General features: G+C 39.4%; 1 protein-coding gene across 1 annotated transcript in view; it reads left to right on the forward strand.

The window, feature by feature from the left end:
* The window catches only part of Znf385d (zinc finger protein 385D), a 764,160-nt gene that overhangs the window by 657,313 nt on the left and 88,923 nt on the right, over nucleotides 1-17,924 (forward strand). The gene's annotated exons all lie outside the window — the stretch shown is intronic.

A 17,924-nucleotide genomic window follows, 5' to 3' on the forward strand; every position in this document is an offset into this window, starting at 1 on the left:
ATACCTGACAGCTGTATTAAATATGGCCATTGAACCCACAACTTGAGTCAAGTATTGAGTTAGCTAATATTTGTATTAATAGAATTTCAACCACCAGCTCTGTTCTCTTTGCTTGTAGCTCAAAATCCTTTCAAGTACCTTGGTTCAGCTACAGATGATTTTTCCAGTAAATACAGCTTTAACTATGTGTTTTGACTTCAAGGTTTTTTCTGCTTTTGCTTCATTCTAACTCATTATCACCTATTTTTTACTTATTTTAAAATCTCTTCTTTTAAATGTCATGGATTTTGTCTTACTCTTCTTGCCACTACTGCTGACTTTTTGCTTTCTTACATGCCCTTAATGGTTTCTGTGATATATTTTCTATAGTGGTGAATAAAATTTTGTTTATTCTTCAAAATCTCCCTAAAGATTTGCATTTTGAGTTCTGTGATAGTGTAGTCCTGTAATTTTAGTACTTGAAAGGTAAAGAGAGTCAGGTGATAGTGGTGCACGCCTTTAATCCCAGCACTTATGAGGCAGAAGCAGGCGGATTTCTGAGTTCGAGACCAGCCTGGTCTACAGAGCGAGCTCCAGGACAGCCAGGGCTACACAGAGAAACCCTGTCTCAAAAAACCATAAAAAAAAAAAAAGGTAAAGAGAGGAGGATTAAGAGTTCAAGGTCACCCTTAGACACAGTAAGTTCATGAGACACTGTCTCAAAAACATACAATAAAATAAGTGTGTCTTGTTGCAGATCCATACAAAGAAACCAGATAAAAGGAGTATGTTACATGGAGTCACCAAAATGTTACAATTCCACTCTTCCCCAAAAGTATGCTAGTCATACAAGTCTTGGGCAAGATAATTCTCTGGGGATCTAATGCTTTGAGGACATCCCTCCTATAAGTAACAAATGACATGTTGTGTCAAAAGTTAATACTCTTCATCAGTACCTGTGACTTTTAGAGAAAAGCTTTGACTATCAGGAAAACACCTTTCCTACAAGCTTAAGAGATGCAGGATTCAACTAACAATAAGCTCATTGTTTACATGCAAACCTTACAAAGGCAGTGTTTTTATCTTGCATGCTGGAAGCCATCACTTTCTTGGAGAAGTCTTAACCCTCTAACTCCACTATGGAACTTTCAAATTCTCCTTAGCTTCTCAAGCATGCTCTCCTCTTCCTTCTCTCAGGATGCATCTTCCACTTCCTCACAGGTTTGGAATTTTGTGTTCTTTTAATTTGGAGACAGTTAAAAGGCAACACCAAGTAGTAGCAAAAATATTTGACAGTGGTTCCTCCTTGTATCAGTCTATTGATTCCCTTATACTAAATTAAGAGTAGAAGAAAAGATATTAATATACACTACTATTGGAGGAACAGAGTCTTTAAACTTTACTCTGGAAAAAGAACAGCACAAGATGACTGAAAAGTTTGTAACAAACTTTTAAATAACTCTCTGTGTCTCTATCTATGTCTCTGTATGTCTCTGATTCTGTCTCTGTCTCTCTGTCTCTGTCTCTCTCTTTCTAAGTTTATTTAAAATTAGGTGCCTTCCTAATCTAATCTTCTGTCCGGTTTCTAATTCTTTCTCCTTCCCTCTCTGACCTCATTTCACTTCTATGTCTCCCTCTCTAGACCTCCTTTTCATTGTCTTTTCTTTCTGCCTTTTTCTACTTATCCCTCTAGCACATTGGACACACATACTTGAATCTATGTGACCCTGTAGCTTTGTGTCACTGCCCTTCCTGACTTATAGGTTCCCTGTCTATCTCTCAGTGAGTGCATTGGGGAATAAATATGATTGTCTCCATTGATCTTTTCAAGCAAGACTACACTAGCTTGGCTTAGGTCATAGACCTCAAAGAGTCCTTTGTAAGTGGTCATCTTAATCAAATCAGTTATGTCTCAGTTTCTGTCAGCCCTGAATAGTTCATATTGAAGAGGGCCTACCTTAGATATTAGTGTGACTTACTAGCTGCTATGAAGTGTGTTAAGTTTCCTACATTCCTATCAATATCAATGCCTTGCTCGTTTCTAAGAAAATATGAGTCATATCCACATGTCCATAAATACATGTAGAGAGGGTGTAGATCTTTTTGAAACTATTCTTTTTATATTTCAAAAAAAAACCCCACAGCTTTATTTTAAAAGTATTATTGTGATTAGAAAGCCCTTCTCTCATAAAAGTTGAAGACAAATGTGATATTGCTGCCCACTGTGGGCATCTCAGGCTTTACCACCCAAGACAACTGTAAACAATGTCAATTTAAGACATTTCTTAGAGCTTGAGAGTCTCAGAAACAAGCTCATCTATGATACAGCAGCACAATGCAGGTATGTCCTAGAAGAGAAACAGCTGATTGACAAAGAAGTGTACTTGGGAGTCAGGAATGTGCACATTTCCACCACACTTGTACCTTCAACATCTTTCCTGTGAATTTCTGTCCATCTGTGTGACACAAAATCCAGTGCACTCTGTGGTTTGATTTGGTCCTTTCCTAGGGTGCTGAAGGGAGTCAGTTTTCAGACAGTTGCTGTTCCGCTTTTATCTTCGTTATCTTCTGCCAGCGTTCAGATCTTCTGACAGCTTGAAATCTGATTTGCTCCAAAACTAGTTAAATAGGTGAGTCCCTATTAGACGAGATCACCCATGCAAATGTATTGTTCTCATGGTTGTTATCAGTTCTTGTGTTTCATCAGTGGCATGAAGACAGAAACCCTGAGCAAACGAGCACCATGACTGGTAGCAGACATTCCAACACTATTGCATATCCCCACTGTCACATGATGGTATAACAACCACATTTTCACAGACCGTTCAGTAGTTAGGGATTCTATATTTTGAATCTGTTATCATGCGGCACATAGCTTTCCTGAAAACACTCTAAACTTTTCCACATTCTTGTGGCAGGAATGAAGACTGCCTCCCATCACATGATCTGTGGAACATTTATCACACTTTCTGTCTCTCCTTCTATTGAAAAATAATACTATTATTTATTCTTTGGACATTTTCATACATTTATATAATATTTTAGTCATATCCATCCACAATTACCTTCCACCAACTCCTCCTGGAATCCTATACCTCACTTCCCTGCCACCTTTATGTTTTCCTATTGTAAGTATTAATACCTACCCAGACTTGGTCACATTGTGCTGCTCATATGTGGAGAGGTATGAGACTATTTACTGTGACATTAGAAACCTACCTGTAGGCTCATTCCCAAAGGAAAGTGACCCTCTCTCAACAAGTACCAACTCCCAATATCCCCCTTGGTAGGTGTTGAGCCTCAGGGCCCTTCCCTGTCCATACTGAAGTTTTGACTGACTTGATCTTATGAAGGTCCTATGTAACTGTGGATGCTCTGGGTTTCATGTCCAGAAGTCTGCATCTCATAGCTCTCTCCTTCATCTGTCAGCTCTTTCATTACACTTAAGATTCTGATTCATTCTGATTTCATTACCTGAGATTATGATGGAAAGAGGTTGGTATACATGCTTCATCCTCAGCTTTGCAATGGCCCTTCGTTCTACTAGATACTTTGACCAAATATAAACTTCTGCATTAATCATTACCCATTTCACAAGAAAAAGGCTTTCTGACCATAACTGAAAGCAATACAAAATCCAGGGAAGTGAGGTTCCTGAGACCCAAGATGTAGAAAGAAGTGGGGTCTTGCCCCTTCTTCAACATCAGTTGACTCTTGTCACCACATTGGTTTTAATTCTGGACATTTGCACAGGATTTTGTATATGTGTCTAGGTTACTTTACTCTTATTTTAATAATCTTAGATTGTTTTCTTTGTAGTGTAGATATCAAATTGTGGGGCTAGGGAACTGTGGGACCGGATGGAGAAAGAGTAGGATCAGGGTGTTCAAACTCTGGAAACCTTGTCCTGAGATTAGCAGGAGGATCACTCCTCTCCTGCCCTATGCCTGTGTGTCCAGTGTCCCCAACTTTGTCCACCAGAGGAGGTCACATAGCCTGGCAACCAGTTTAAACTTTCTTCCCCTTTATAAGGTCATATCCAGCAGCACTGGGAATTCCTCTTCATGCAGGTGAGGTGTCCCAAATACCCTGGCCCCAGCCAATGATGTACAACTCACCCTGAAAGCCCCTACTATGTTTAAGTAGTCTCTGTTTCCCCCCATTAAACGAGCTGTCCCATGGAAGCTGCCGCCAGAGAGTCTGTTCTCCCTCTGCTCACTGCCACCTACAGCATCCCAGCTTTCCAGCCTGTTTACCCTCTCAGAATCTTCTGGTCATAATTGAAGATGAGTATAGCGCTACAGATGAGGAAGTGGAGCCTGACCAGCATTAGATCCTCATGAAGCCTTTTCTAACCTCCCTTAGTATCCTCCTACCCAGCGCATCAGAGTGATACAGACGCTGATAAACCTGGCGTTGCAGTACTCTATTCTCCGAATGCCATAAAACCATTCAGATCATGTTCTTCCTTGTTCCCTGACATATGTTTCAAAGCTGAGTATTGATAAATATTTATTAACTATATAGTAGATTAAGAAAACAAGTGACTTTAGTTGGTGCCTCAGAGCAGCTTATTATTAATAGTTTCTATGGGTCAAATTCTCTACACATTTCTCTGCATCAAAGTTTTTTTTTCTCAAGACTCATTTAATAGTCATCCCTGTAGAAAATAGTCTTGTCATTTAACTAAAACAATGAAATTGTATGTACTATGGGCTTGTAATCCCAATTATTTGGGAGGATGACTATAAAGATTGTAAATTCAAGCCGGGTGGTGGTGGCGCATGCCTTTAATCCCAGCACTTGGGAGGCAGAGGCAGGCAGATTTCTGAGTTCGAGGCCAGCCTGGTCTACAGAATGAGTTCCAGGACAGCCAAGGCTACACAGAGAAACCCTGTCTCGAAAAAAGCCAAAAAAAAAAAAAAAAAGATTCTAAATTCAAGTTTCTCTTCACAGTTTAGTGAGACCATGTCCCAAAATGAAAAGCACAAAAAAACTCTGGGAATGTATTTCAGTGTAGAACAAGCTCTTACTTAACTTGTGTAAGTTCTCATTATTGCAATAAATAAATAAATAAATAAATAAATAAATTTTAAAGAGATTAATTGTGTTTATCCAGAGCTATATTTTTGGGCCTTAATTTATCCTACAAGCATTTATTTTATATATACTAAGTGTAAGTATAAAAGTCTCATATGGAAGTTATAATACTGTTGAGGTGTTAATTGGGGAATGCTTGCTGTCAGGTCTTTGGAGGGGAGATTAAGAGGGAACTTAGGACACATAGAATTAGGCAGTTCTGGATGCTTTAATTGACCCAATATATCCCAGGTAGGTCCAACACGATCAAGACTTTTAAGTACTATGTTAATCGCTGGAGAATGTCTATCACTGAGTGGCTTGACCAGGAAGCTTACTTCAGCCTTGACCACATGTAGAAGACTGGCTGCTCAAGACTATCAATAGCATTCCCAGAGACAGAATAGTTCACTCTCCTAGGGAAAGCAGGAAGATATAACACTGGAGTTACAAAACTACTAAGATATAATAAAATATGTGGGAGTTAATATTTTTTTCAAAAGAAATTTTGTATTATACATACTTATGGCACATATTTAAAGGATCAAGAAATAAAAATAATAATAGATTACATAGAAGAAAGGGAAAGAATCACTTAGGCAAAAGAAAACAGCCTCATTGAAGAGGACAACGAATAGCTCACCCAAAGGAGAGTGGTGTTTCTACAGGTAGAAAATGTGTGGTGAAGTCCTTAAGAGCAGCGTAAAAGCATGCAGCCAGGCACATGTGCGAAAGTGAGTAGTCAAAGTCTGGCAGAGATAGAAGACATATAGAAGTAAGAATAGAATTAAATAGTAAGGAAGAATAGTAAAGATGGCTGAGTCCAATAGCAGGTGACCCGAGAACACATGGGAGGGTATGAGGTATTTCAAACATAACTTTAAACCTCTATGGCTTCAAATAGAAATTATTTTTATCATGTTAGCATGTAGTCTTTTGAATTTTGATTTGAAATATTGGGCCTGGCTTCAGGTACCCAAAGGCATGACACAGGTAAAAAGGCCTTTGGCCAAAGTATGGATTTACTTTCATGTCTCATTGATGTTTGCTACTGGCTAGTATCTGTTCTTTGTCCTGTTCACATCTGCAGAGATAGTCTTGCATGTCCTCACAGCATACCAGGAGGCTTTTCTAAGAGTATTTGACCCTAGAGACAGAAGGGGGCATTTTACCTTGGGGAAATTTTTCAGTTGCTTCATATTACCCTAGTAGATGTAAAAGTTAGTCCTATTTTTCAGTGGTAATATTGTCCAAGAACATAAGTACAAGTAAACAGAGAACAGATGGGACTGTATGAGAAGCTAGCTTTCACATATAGAGAGGGCCCACATTATCAAGTTATCCTGTATCTGTTAGTCTGTCAAATAATCAGATGATCAGAGTTTAAGTTCTTGATGGTAATCTGGTAGTTGCAGATGAACTTCTTACAGTTAATATATATGTAAAATAGTATAAATTTTTTTCAGAAGATTAAACTGTGGCCAGCATTTTAATATATATACTTAATATATATATTATATATATAAACATAGATAAATAAAAACTCTGTCTAAAAATGCTCATTTCAAGGTAGTCCTTCACAAACGATGACTCACTAAGAGCTGACTACCAGGCCGTGCCTGTTTCCCCCCCTCACTTAAACTCTCATGCTACCCCATGTGCTTCCCAGTGGTGAGCAGTGATGTCAGATCTACTATGTGCTCCTAGTGGCATACCAAGCATCAATATTCCAAAGGGAATGTGAACTATGACCATTACTTTCAAGTACATAATTGGTGCCCAAAGTACAGAGCAGTTTCTCAGCTGAAGATAATTTATATTTCCTTGGATTTTATAATCTTAAACAGGAAATGTGGAGATTACCTTAACTAGAATAACAGTAGTGGCATCTATCTGCAAAAATCTACCTACCACCATGCTGTCTACCTTTCTAAAATGCTTTCTCAAGAGACTGTGAATTTCCCTTTCCAATTCGAAGAAGTCTGGTTGATCAGATCACAGGAAAACTAATGAAAAGAATCATGGCAATGACAGCAAGATTAATTAAGTTCTTTCTGTGCTATTCTTGTGAGACTGCGCAGAGTTCCTTTGGGTAGTGCTGCTGTTTAATGGTATTCAGGGTGACAAATACTGTATGTTTGCTGAAGTGACACTTTTGAGTCAAGGGTAAAGTCATAACCGGTCATTGCATCTTTGAAAGAATTATTCCTGCATTTTAGCAAAGTCAAGATGAGCTTGAAATATAATTAAGAGAATGTGGATGCTGTAACATGTTATTTTCTAGTTGCACTGTCACTTTATGAACTAAAAAAATTAAACAAATATTTTAGAACTAAACAAACTCCCACATACTGTACTTGACTCGAGGCTCAGAATTACACATACCCAGCAACACTTTCGGCTACTCTATGAATTCTTACAGCACCAGTGTATATAGGAGCTTTTTCTCTGCCCGCTCCGTGTACTTATTAAAACATTATATGTTTTTAAAAAGGAATGCCTGTGACTTCAAATATCGAACTTGCAAAGCTTTGTTCAATTTGTCTTGAAAGATCTTTTTTCTCTCATTTTCAAGGCAAACAAAATTTAATACAATGCTGTTTATTTCCTCTATTCTGTTTTGAACACACATTTGTTGTGTAACTGGGAAAAGAGCTGATTCGCAAATAGCTGTCCACAAACGATAAATGAATTTAATTTTAAGAAAAATTGGAAACCTCTGGAGTGTACAATATCTTCCAACCTGCTACACAAGATGTATTAACTAATGTTATTGTGTCACCAAATGTCTTCAGAGGCATATTAATATGTCCTTGTCCTTGGTGAAACATTGAAACTCATTCATGTATTCATTCAACAAACACTTACTACATTATATTTCAAATAAAATTCTAATCCTTTCACATAGAAGGAGCAGGAACAATCATCATGGCCTCCGCATCTCACCTTTTAACCTTACTTTTCTTAAAGATCTTTTAAGGAACTTTCTCTTTAAAATTCTAATTGTCCTTGCTCTCTTACATCCATTGTGCATTACCTATCCTGGGTTTCTTGTCCTTTATCAGCTTCCTCTGCTCTACAACAATCTGTCAGGGCATGGCTCTTCCTCTTCCCAGGATTGCCTCCAACCCATCATAGCATCAAGTCCTTACACACACACACACTCCTTAGAGAACCCAATTACCATGTTTGTCACCTTTGCTTTTTACTGCCTGTCTTAGTCAGGGTTTCTATTCCTGCACAAACATCATGACCATGAAGTAAGTTGGGGAGGAAAGGGTTTATTTGGCTTACTTCACATTGCTGTTTGTCACAAAGGAAGTCAGGACTGGAACTCAAGCAGGTCAGAAAGCAGGAGCTGATGCAGAGGCCATGGAGAGATGTTCCTTGCTGGCTTGCCTCCCCTGGCTTGCTCAGCCCGCTCTCTTATAGAGCCCAAGACCTCCAGCCCAGGGATGGCACCACCCACAAGGGGCAATTGATAAAATGCCCCACAGCTGGATCTCATGGAGGCACTTCCCTAACTGAAGCTCCCTTCTGTGATAACTCCAGCCTGTGTCAAGTTGACACACAAAACTAGCCAGTACACTGCCATTTTGGATATATGCTTCATTTCTAAAAGTAATATATCAAGTGGTTTCAGATGCAAAGAAGCTGGTTATGGTACTACAAACCTACAGTGTGAGCTACATATAAAGATGAAGCAGGAAGGTTACAAATTCAAGACAAACCTGCATTCTATCCCCAGGCCCGCATATGATAGAAGAAGAGAGCTGACTTCTACATACTTTTCTTTGACCTCCACTTACCATGACATATCTATGCACACACAAGTACACATACACATATGCTAACACACCAACATATAAAAACACTATTTAAATGAGATTTTAACTAAAAAGAAAAATAAACAAATAAAAATTATAGGGAGGACTGGGAGCCTTTGTGAAAGCACTTCCCTAACACATATGAGGCCCTAGGATATGATGGAAAATCTGACATTTTGAGTGATGCTGAGATTTATAATAATTTGATTTTCTATATGTAAGGGGGAAAACTAGGTGTCCTCAGGCTGTGAAATACAAGGCATAGTGACTGTTCTTTGGGGGAAACATTGTCTACACAGGTAGGAGTTCAATACATAAAAACTAGTTACAGATATATGCAATATCTTGGTGCACCTTGGGGTAGGAATAAATATATTTCAGAGAGGTTGGCTTCAGAACTGTCAGAAAAAGAATATATTTCTTAGTGTAAATCAGAACAACTAGTTAAGACAAATGCAGGAATAAGAAGTCCCACGTGAAAGCAGCTATGAGGGCCACAAACTTTCTCTCAGCCCTTCCCTTCCTTACATCTCTCCTTTTGGCCTCTGAATCTTGGTTCCCATATTTAACTTCCTTTTTTCTCAACCCACATTGTTCTAAGTCTCTTTCCTAAGACATAGAAAGCTCTCAAAAGCCTACCTATCTTTTCCTTTCTTCTGGGGCTTCTTTATCTACTATCCAAGAACAATAGCACTTAAAGGCTCATTTACAGGCAATTGTCTCATTCCAAAGCAGGTGTTGGATATGGGATTTGGGGATCCTGGCATTTTCAAGTCACTAACCTAATATTCTATCTCCTGGGGAGACAGTTTTTTTGCTATTCTCTGTGCAGACATTCTGAGAACTAATGTGTAACTAACATTTTTCTCTATTCCAAAGAATTGACATTCCAGTGAGGACTGTTAGTAATTGAACTGGTTACCAAATTAAAAAAAAAAAAAAAAAAAAAAAAAAAAAAAGATGTGTCTTTGGGAGACATCTTAGTAAACAAAATTCAAACTTTCTAGGTATTGTAGGGTCACTGAATATAAAAGTACCTAGACAGACAAAAGATAATAGAAAAGGTCATTCTTGGAAGACTTCATCATCCTCTCTCACTTGTTAGGATTTTATTGTGAACTGTCACTCATAAGCTTATCCCCATTTATGACTGAAAGAGGTAGATATTGTGGACTGGCCTTCCAGGGTAACAGTCAAGCCCTGCTTTGAGTCTCAATCTATGCTTCCTGATAATCTTAGTTGCTTTTCTATTGTCATGACAAAACACTGTGACCAAGGCAACTTATAAAAGAAATCATTTAGTTTCAGGTTCATGACTCTAGAGGTGAGTAAAGTCTATGATCACCATGACAGAAATTATGGCAGCAGTAGACGGGCATGCAGGCAAACAGGAATGGCACCTAAGCAGAAACTTTGTGCTTACAATTTGAAATACAACCATGATGTGGAGAAAGGGAGCGACTGGGCCTGGCATGGGCTTTTGAAACCTCAAAGCCCAACACCAGTGACACAAATCCTACAGCAAGGCCGTGTCTCCTAATTCTTCTCAAACCTTATACCAACTGGGGACTAAACATTTAAATATATGAGCTCATGGGGACCACTCTTATTCAAATTGCCACACTGATCATCTAAGACATTAATAACTACTCTGCCTCATGCTATGGCCCTCACAAACTAACCTCTACCTTCTACCTCTGTGCTTTGCCATCATGATGGACAGAAATACCCTGAAATCATGAGCCAAAATTAACCCTTCCTTGAATTATGTTTTTAAGCTATTTGGTCAGTGTACGACAAAAAAGAAGTAACTTATAAATTTAAGTTGCTTGCCATGCTGTGTGGCATGTGGAAAGCTCCTGCTGTGCTGTTCTATCTGCTGTTCTCTTGAGGGAAGAATTAACTTTTTCTCAGTGTATTTATTCTGTATATGATCCCTACCTGTCAATCACTTACTATATGATTTAGTTGCCATATCTATTGTCATGGTATCATTTTAATTGTACTCCTGTAAACGTTACTTAATAACATTGATACCCACCAACACCATCACCAATAGTGCACACTATTGCAATTGTCACTTTATATATACATTTTTTTTTATAAGTGATGATTTTGGAATGGATCTGGTTTGAGTGCAGACTTTCATTACAGTATCACTATAGCTGGATATAATGTTGAGTTGTCTGTGTAAGTTTTCAAGTGTTGAGATTTCATTCTTATCTCAAGGTAATTTGAAAGTACAAACATTCAAATATGGTAGCAAAACAGGGTCTTTGGAAGACAAATAAAATTAAGCAAGGTAATCAAAGACCTTTCATGATTGAATCCTCATAATTTTGTGATAAAAAGACAAGGTCAGGAGAAATACCTGAGTGCATGCGTGTGTGTGTTTGCTTGCATACTGTCTAATTCTATATGGAGCTTGCTGCCATCTCAGGACTCTGCCCACCATAAGACCATCACCAAGTGAAGCACCTTAACCCTGAAGCTCCATATTCATCACCCAAATAAGCCAGTTCCCTTCTTCCACTCCCTCCTTTCTTTCATTCTTCCTTACCTATTTCCATCCTTCCTCACCCACTTTCTTCTTCCATCCTTTTGGCAGTGTCTCCCTCTCCCTATTCCCATCTCTCTCCTAGTTTTGAGCCCAGAGTCTTGTGTGTTGTTCATTCAGAACAAATACCCTGACACTGAACTAGGGATATATCCCTAGACCTTTCTCTTAAACAATACAACCTGTGGTCTTCACCTATTGGCAACTGAAAACAGACCAATGAAAACATGTTGTAATAATTCTATTAATAATTATTCCCTTTGGCTAATTATAGAAGTAATCTTAATCATGAGTATGGATGAATGGATATATAGGAAAATATCATATCATCTATAGAATGTGCCACCACATGTGTTTCCATATACTAGGCAGGTCTTCTCTAACTTTATATCTTCACTAAGTTCAGACAGAATTATAATATATATGTAGAGACTCCCTTCAGAATTCTCCCATGTTTTTGATTCATAGTACAAATGTGTTAGAGATGTTTCCACCCTGTGTATATGGTACTGGGAGAGAAGCAATAAATTGTGATCAATGACTGCACTAGCCAAAGAAGATTTTAGTCCTGTCCTGTGTAATAGGTAGAGAAATATCCGAGTCCTACTGGATGTTTTGAAATGTGGGAATTATGGATACAGAGATGCTATGAGTGCCTTCATGAATCTTCAAAATCCAGAACAACTTTTAGCACATGGATACTTGGTAACAAATTTTGAATAAATAAAACATTCCTATATCACAACAAGGCAAGAATTCTATGAAGAATCCCAAATGTTCATAATGAGAAGTAGAAGAGCTCCCTATTAAGTGGCAATCAGGAGAGACAGGTTCACATACAAGAAGGAAATGCGACTATGTATAATTGGGATATATGTTATTTATAGAATTTTTATTCATATCACAATTTCAGCACATCATTTTATAGATGATTAATTTTTTTAGATTAAAGTCCCCAGGCATTTAATTTCCATAAGAGTGTCAAGAGAGAGTCTGAGAATAAAAATAATTTTTGAGTTTGTAGCACTGTCTATGCAATCTAAACAATTCTGATTAAACCACTACATAGATTAATGGAACTCAGCCATTGTTCTCATATAGACAAATAATTTCCACATTTTTCAAGCTGTTTTGACATTAGATGATGGACTATTAGAGGCACATTCAGGCTTAAAATTAATAGCCTCTCATGACATGCCATTCATATCAATAAATATTCATCCAACATGTTATGTTTTTAGCAAATACTCAGTAGCAAATACTCACAGACAAGTCCTCATGTTCTTAAAATGCCCTGATGTTCATCCTTGCTACTTTTTTCCCTCTCAATCTTCCCTTGAAGATCCAGTCTCTTAAACTTCATTGCCATATACAAAATGATGACTTACAAATAAAAGCAATGGTAGTACCCCTCTTCGGAACTCAGGAGCCATACAGCTGAATGGCTCTGGTCTATGATCACTTACTTACAGTGTGGGACCCTCAGTGACCACCTCCAATCCTGTGTGTCTCCCTTGTATGTTGGGTCCCATTTTTTCAGTTGCCTTACCCTCTCCATTTTAATACTGTGTAATTTCTACCTTCTTTTTCATCAGTTGCCCAATAAGTCATTGGGAAATTCTTCACAATCATTTTAACATTGCATCATTCCACCACTTTTAACCTAGGCCAGGCCAACATCCCTTTCTCAATTATTTTATAGACTTCCTAATTGCTTTAATCCCTTTAGTCCTCCACAGATATCAACCACAGTGAGCCCAAGAGTGTTTCCAATGATTACTTCAAATACACAGCATCTGTTCTACTTTTCTTTCTGTTACTATAATAAACACTAAGTAAAAAGGAACTTATGGAACAAAAGATTTATTTCATCATCCACATTACAGCTCATTATCAAGATAAGCCAAGATAGGAGCTTGAAGCAGAAAGTCCACTTACTGGCTTTGTCAGCATTTTCATGGAGCCCACACCCACCTGCTTAGGGATGATGATGCATATTCTTTGCCCATGTGACCTACTTAACTCTAACTCTTGCATTATATTCAGCTTTTACTTGGCTTCATCATACTGGCCTTACTATTTTCCCTGGTTCCCATGAGACATGACATCTTCATCATTGCAATTTCTACCATGTTCTTTATCCACTCCATAGAGTGATGCCTGGAGTAAAATAGGCATTAAGAAGACAGTGCATAAAAGTATTGAATTAATAGCCAATTCATTCATTAGATGACTAATTTGGTAGACCATGGTAATTTAAAGGATCCTCCTCTTTCATTTGCTTAAGTGACAAGGTTAATTCCCACTGAGTTTTCAAACACTGGAGCCAGAATGAAGGTGGAAGGCAAGCTGAATTAAGGGGTGTAAAGTGTAACACATCAGAAACGGAGATTTAGTAAGACCATAGATAGGAAAGGCCTTATCCACCACAACAGATGAGACAGATAAAGGAAGCCGACTTAGCAATAGAGTGCCATGATCATATCAGTTTTAAGCAGATAATAATGCACCTCCTGTCAGAGACTATCCATTGGCAGTCCTGGTGTCAGCAAAATTGGATGAAGTTTTATTCCTTCTATGAGGACCACAGATAAGAGCAAGTTAAACTGAAGGTCAGAGAAAGGTAAAAGGAGGCTTAGCTGGGCTAAGCTAACTCATTGCTAAATTACAGCTGCATGGAGCTATAGGAATTTGAAAGGACAAACGAGCTCACAAACTGTGGTCTGCAGTACCACCTGCCATCTGTATTGCCTGGAATTTAAGAACAGCTGCTGCTAAGCATGGGCAGACTCAATCTGTGCAAGTACATAGCGTAAAACACCATCATACCCAAAGAACTGACTCCAGGCATACGGTAAAGTCTGAGGTTTTACACACAATACGGCTGTACTGAGTGTGTTCGTTCATTCATTCCTCACAAGAATTTACTGGAATAGCAAGTGGCCAGTGTTGTAAGGAATGTGTATGTATCACTGAATTGATGAAAATCATTAGCCTCATGGAGATGATAACCAGTGAGAAGTCAAAATAAACAGATGTCTACATTAGGATGTGAGAAGATAATTACTATGGAGAAAAAGAAGAGAGAGTTACTAGGAAAAGCCAAGAGAGGAATTAATTCTAGAAGTCTGTTAAATGGTCAGTGAATGTCAGGTGAGCCTATGAGGATGATTTGAGGAAGGTAAGGTGCTGGGCTAGGGGGTGTCCCCTGTCTGCTTCAGGCTTGGGCCACTCGTGGAGGTGGGACGCAGGAGTTTTGACTGCGCTTACCTTACTCCAGTGCTGGTGTCAGGCTATGTGAAGCCACTGAACACCACTCCGGTGTGGGAGAGCACAGTCTGAGGTCCCGGGAACTGCTGGAGCCATCTCGGGACTCCCCTGGCCTGTGCAGAGACCAGGAAATCTGGTTTTCAGGCTCTTTGGCACACCAGGTACTGCTGGATGCTGAAGAAGAGCTCAAGACGGCGTGGGGGCCTGCAGGCTAGATCTAACCTGGAGCTGAAGGGGAAAAAAGGGGAGCATTGCTGGGTCCTGCAGGGAGGATAGTCCTTGGCTTGTTCTGCAGCTGGCTTGGCTTGGTGGAGGCCTTGGCAGGGAGCACTGAGAGGCCTCCTGCTGGAGATTAGATGGTGGAGATTAGATGGCTGGCTCTTTAGGTGAAGACCTGCTCCATTGCTCCCGATGATGCATCCTGACTAAAAGGTTTTAAGGCATTTATAGTTATGGTAGAAAGTAGCGATGAGTAAAACTGTACCTCACTTTCTCAGGGAGGGCCTGAGGTTAAATACCTTTTGCAGGGAGGAGTGTCTGGGAGGGGGTAGGGGAGTTTATTGGCTAAGCTCTTCAGACCTTTAGGTACCTCATTAAAATGGAGATCTGTCTTGAGGCTACGTGACCTATGGTCATATCTTCTACCTGTGAAGGGTTTTGGGACATTGTCCTTATGTGACTGATGGCCACAGACCTACGGATATCTGCGGCCTCGCATCAGCAGCCTGGTGTTCAGGAGCATGGCAAAACACCTACCATTTCTTGCAGGGCTATCCCCTGCAAGGTCACCAGGCTTTCAAACCTTAGGTCAAATCAGCAATCAGGCTCCCTTTCACGGTCCTACAGTAAGGGGTTTAGGCTGGCAGTCATCCACATCCAGGAGTGAGGAGGAAAACCTCGGCTACCCACAGTGCTTCAGTTTAGAGGCTGCTACTGTTTGGGGTCATTCTATGTTTCAATAGGGAAAGATATATTACTATTTGACTAATCTCAGGGGACCTGACCTGATTCTCTTGACACATACCCAGGTTCTGAGAGCTTTTCAGAGATAGGGTCCACCAAACCTCTAAGGCTTAAGCCAGATCTTTCCTTCCTGGATCACCCTCTGGAAGTGACACCAGGCAGGTACAGCTGACATATTTGCAAGCTATGAGGAGGCAATGATCAGGAGGCAATGGATTCATTTGATATAATCACTTAAAAACCATCAAACAATACGCTGGGCTGAAGGATTGCTCACTGGTTAAGAGTATTATTGTTCATCCAGAGTTCCTGAGTTGAATTCACATCATCCACATAAGGGTGCTCACGACCTTCTGCAATTCAAATGCAGAGAAATTTGATGCCTCTGGCCTCCATAGACAATAGACACCCCCCCACACACATGCACACATACACTAGGCATATACTCACATAAACACACACAGAGTATGCTGAAGAGATGTCTGTGCAGACTACTGATTATAGCATTAATCACAATAGCCATGCCATTCTGAGTCTACCAAAATCAGGAAAAAACTAAATATTGACGATACTCAGCCTTTAAAAAGAGGAAATACACTATTAAAAGTATGATGAGTATGCTGAGATTATGTTACGTTAACTAAGCCAGGCCACAGAAGGAAGAATATACCATGACCTCATGAGGCTTGTGCGACCTGTATGAAAATTGTGCTCATAGCCATAAAGAGTGAAATGAAAAGATAGAGATGTTAGTCATAGAAAATAAGGTTATCTTTTTTCTTCGGTGAATACAGTATCATACATAAAGTCACTTTAAACAAAACAGAAAATCTAGAATATTAAAGCTCAATTGTCATGAGCAATTTTTGCCTCAGGCCTTGATATTCTAGGTAATCCTTATTAAAAGAGAGGAAGCAGACACCTGTAAATAAGGAAAAACCCTTCCTCACTTGCTTTGGCAGTATTGCATTGCACAGGTAGAAACAAGTGGGCCCTTAGAATACTGTAACTTTTCAGTCGCTACCTCTGCTTTTTGGCATAGAATCCTCTATAAAGGAGAAAGATGTTGGCATATTATGTGACTAAAATGTACTGAACCTGCAAACTCATGGTCATGTAGCTATCTTTGTTTCTGTAACATCCAGTGAGACACGCCTTAGGAAGAACTTTCCTGAGCCAGTACAAATGGGAGATGTGTTTGTGTAAGGAAACCTGCTGAAAGATGCTACCCAATTTCCACATACAAGTGTCAAGGGCAATGTTCTTTAGTAGGAAAAGGTGCTTTATTTGTGACAAAGGACTTTTTAATCCCTATGTCTACTAATAAAAATGTTGTGTTTACAAGTAACTCTAAAATCTCAGACAAAAGCAAGGGAGTCATCAATTGTGGATTTTGGCACTTTATAACTTTCTTAAACTCAATTCTCCATGCTTGCATCTTCCAGCTATAGAACTCAAGGGGACCCACACCTCTAATAAGTAAACTGCAGTGCCCTCTAGCCTGAGCAGGCAGCTGATGAGTTGCTTGCATAAACTCTGCTGCAGAGCTTTCTCTTGCCTCTAGGAAGGGGGCTGGCCATACATTTGTCCTCTGTGTTGGCTTGCAAAATTGTTTTTATTTTTAATCTGAAAACATTGTAAAATCGTAAACTTGACATTTAAGCTTTTCTCCTCCAATGCCTTTAAAGGACAGAATTAGCTGGACTGAGTGCTGCTCGTCTATGATCCCAGAACTCTGAAAGCTAAGTAGGACATCACAAATGCAAGGCCATCCCAGGCTACAGAGCAAACCCTTGTCTCAAACAACAAACAAATGACAGGAAGAGGGGAGAAGAAGGAAAAGGAGAGGGTAGGCAGGGGGAGAAAGGAGAAGCTGGAGGATGCGAAGGAGGACTAGCTTTTTTAGGAAAAAACTGTAGATCTGATTTGTTCTTGATTGTTTATCACCCAGTTCTTTATATTTCAGTGTGAAAGTGCTCCACTCAGGGAGGGAAATGGCTGGCTTAGACTTGTATGAGACTGCAAAGAGAGTATCAGGATGAGGTCCTCTGCTCCCTAGGTTCAACGAACGTAGAGAGTATTCCCCAGATACAGAATTAGGAGAAGGACCTAAAGTACTAAAGGACTTCATTAGGACCTTTGAATATTTTAATATTAGACTGTGGAGCTATTTGCTGCCATGGTTTACAAAAGGTCAGATTTAAACACACACACACACACACACACACACACACACACACACACACACA

This window comes from Mastomys coucha, unplaced genomic scaffold (assembly GCF_008632895.1).
Source record: "Mastomys coucha isolate ucsf_1 unplaced genomic scaffold, UCSF_Mcou_1 pScaffold9, whole genome shotgun sequence".
NCBI classification, from domain to species: Eukaryota; Metazoa; Chordata; class Mammalia; order Rodentia; family Muridae; genus Mastomys; species Mastomys coucha.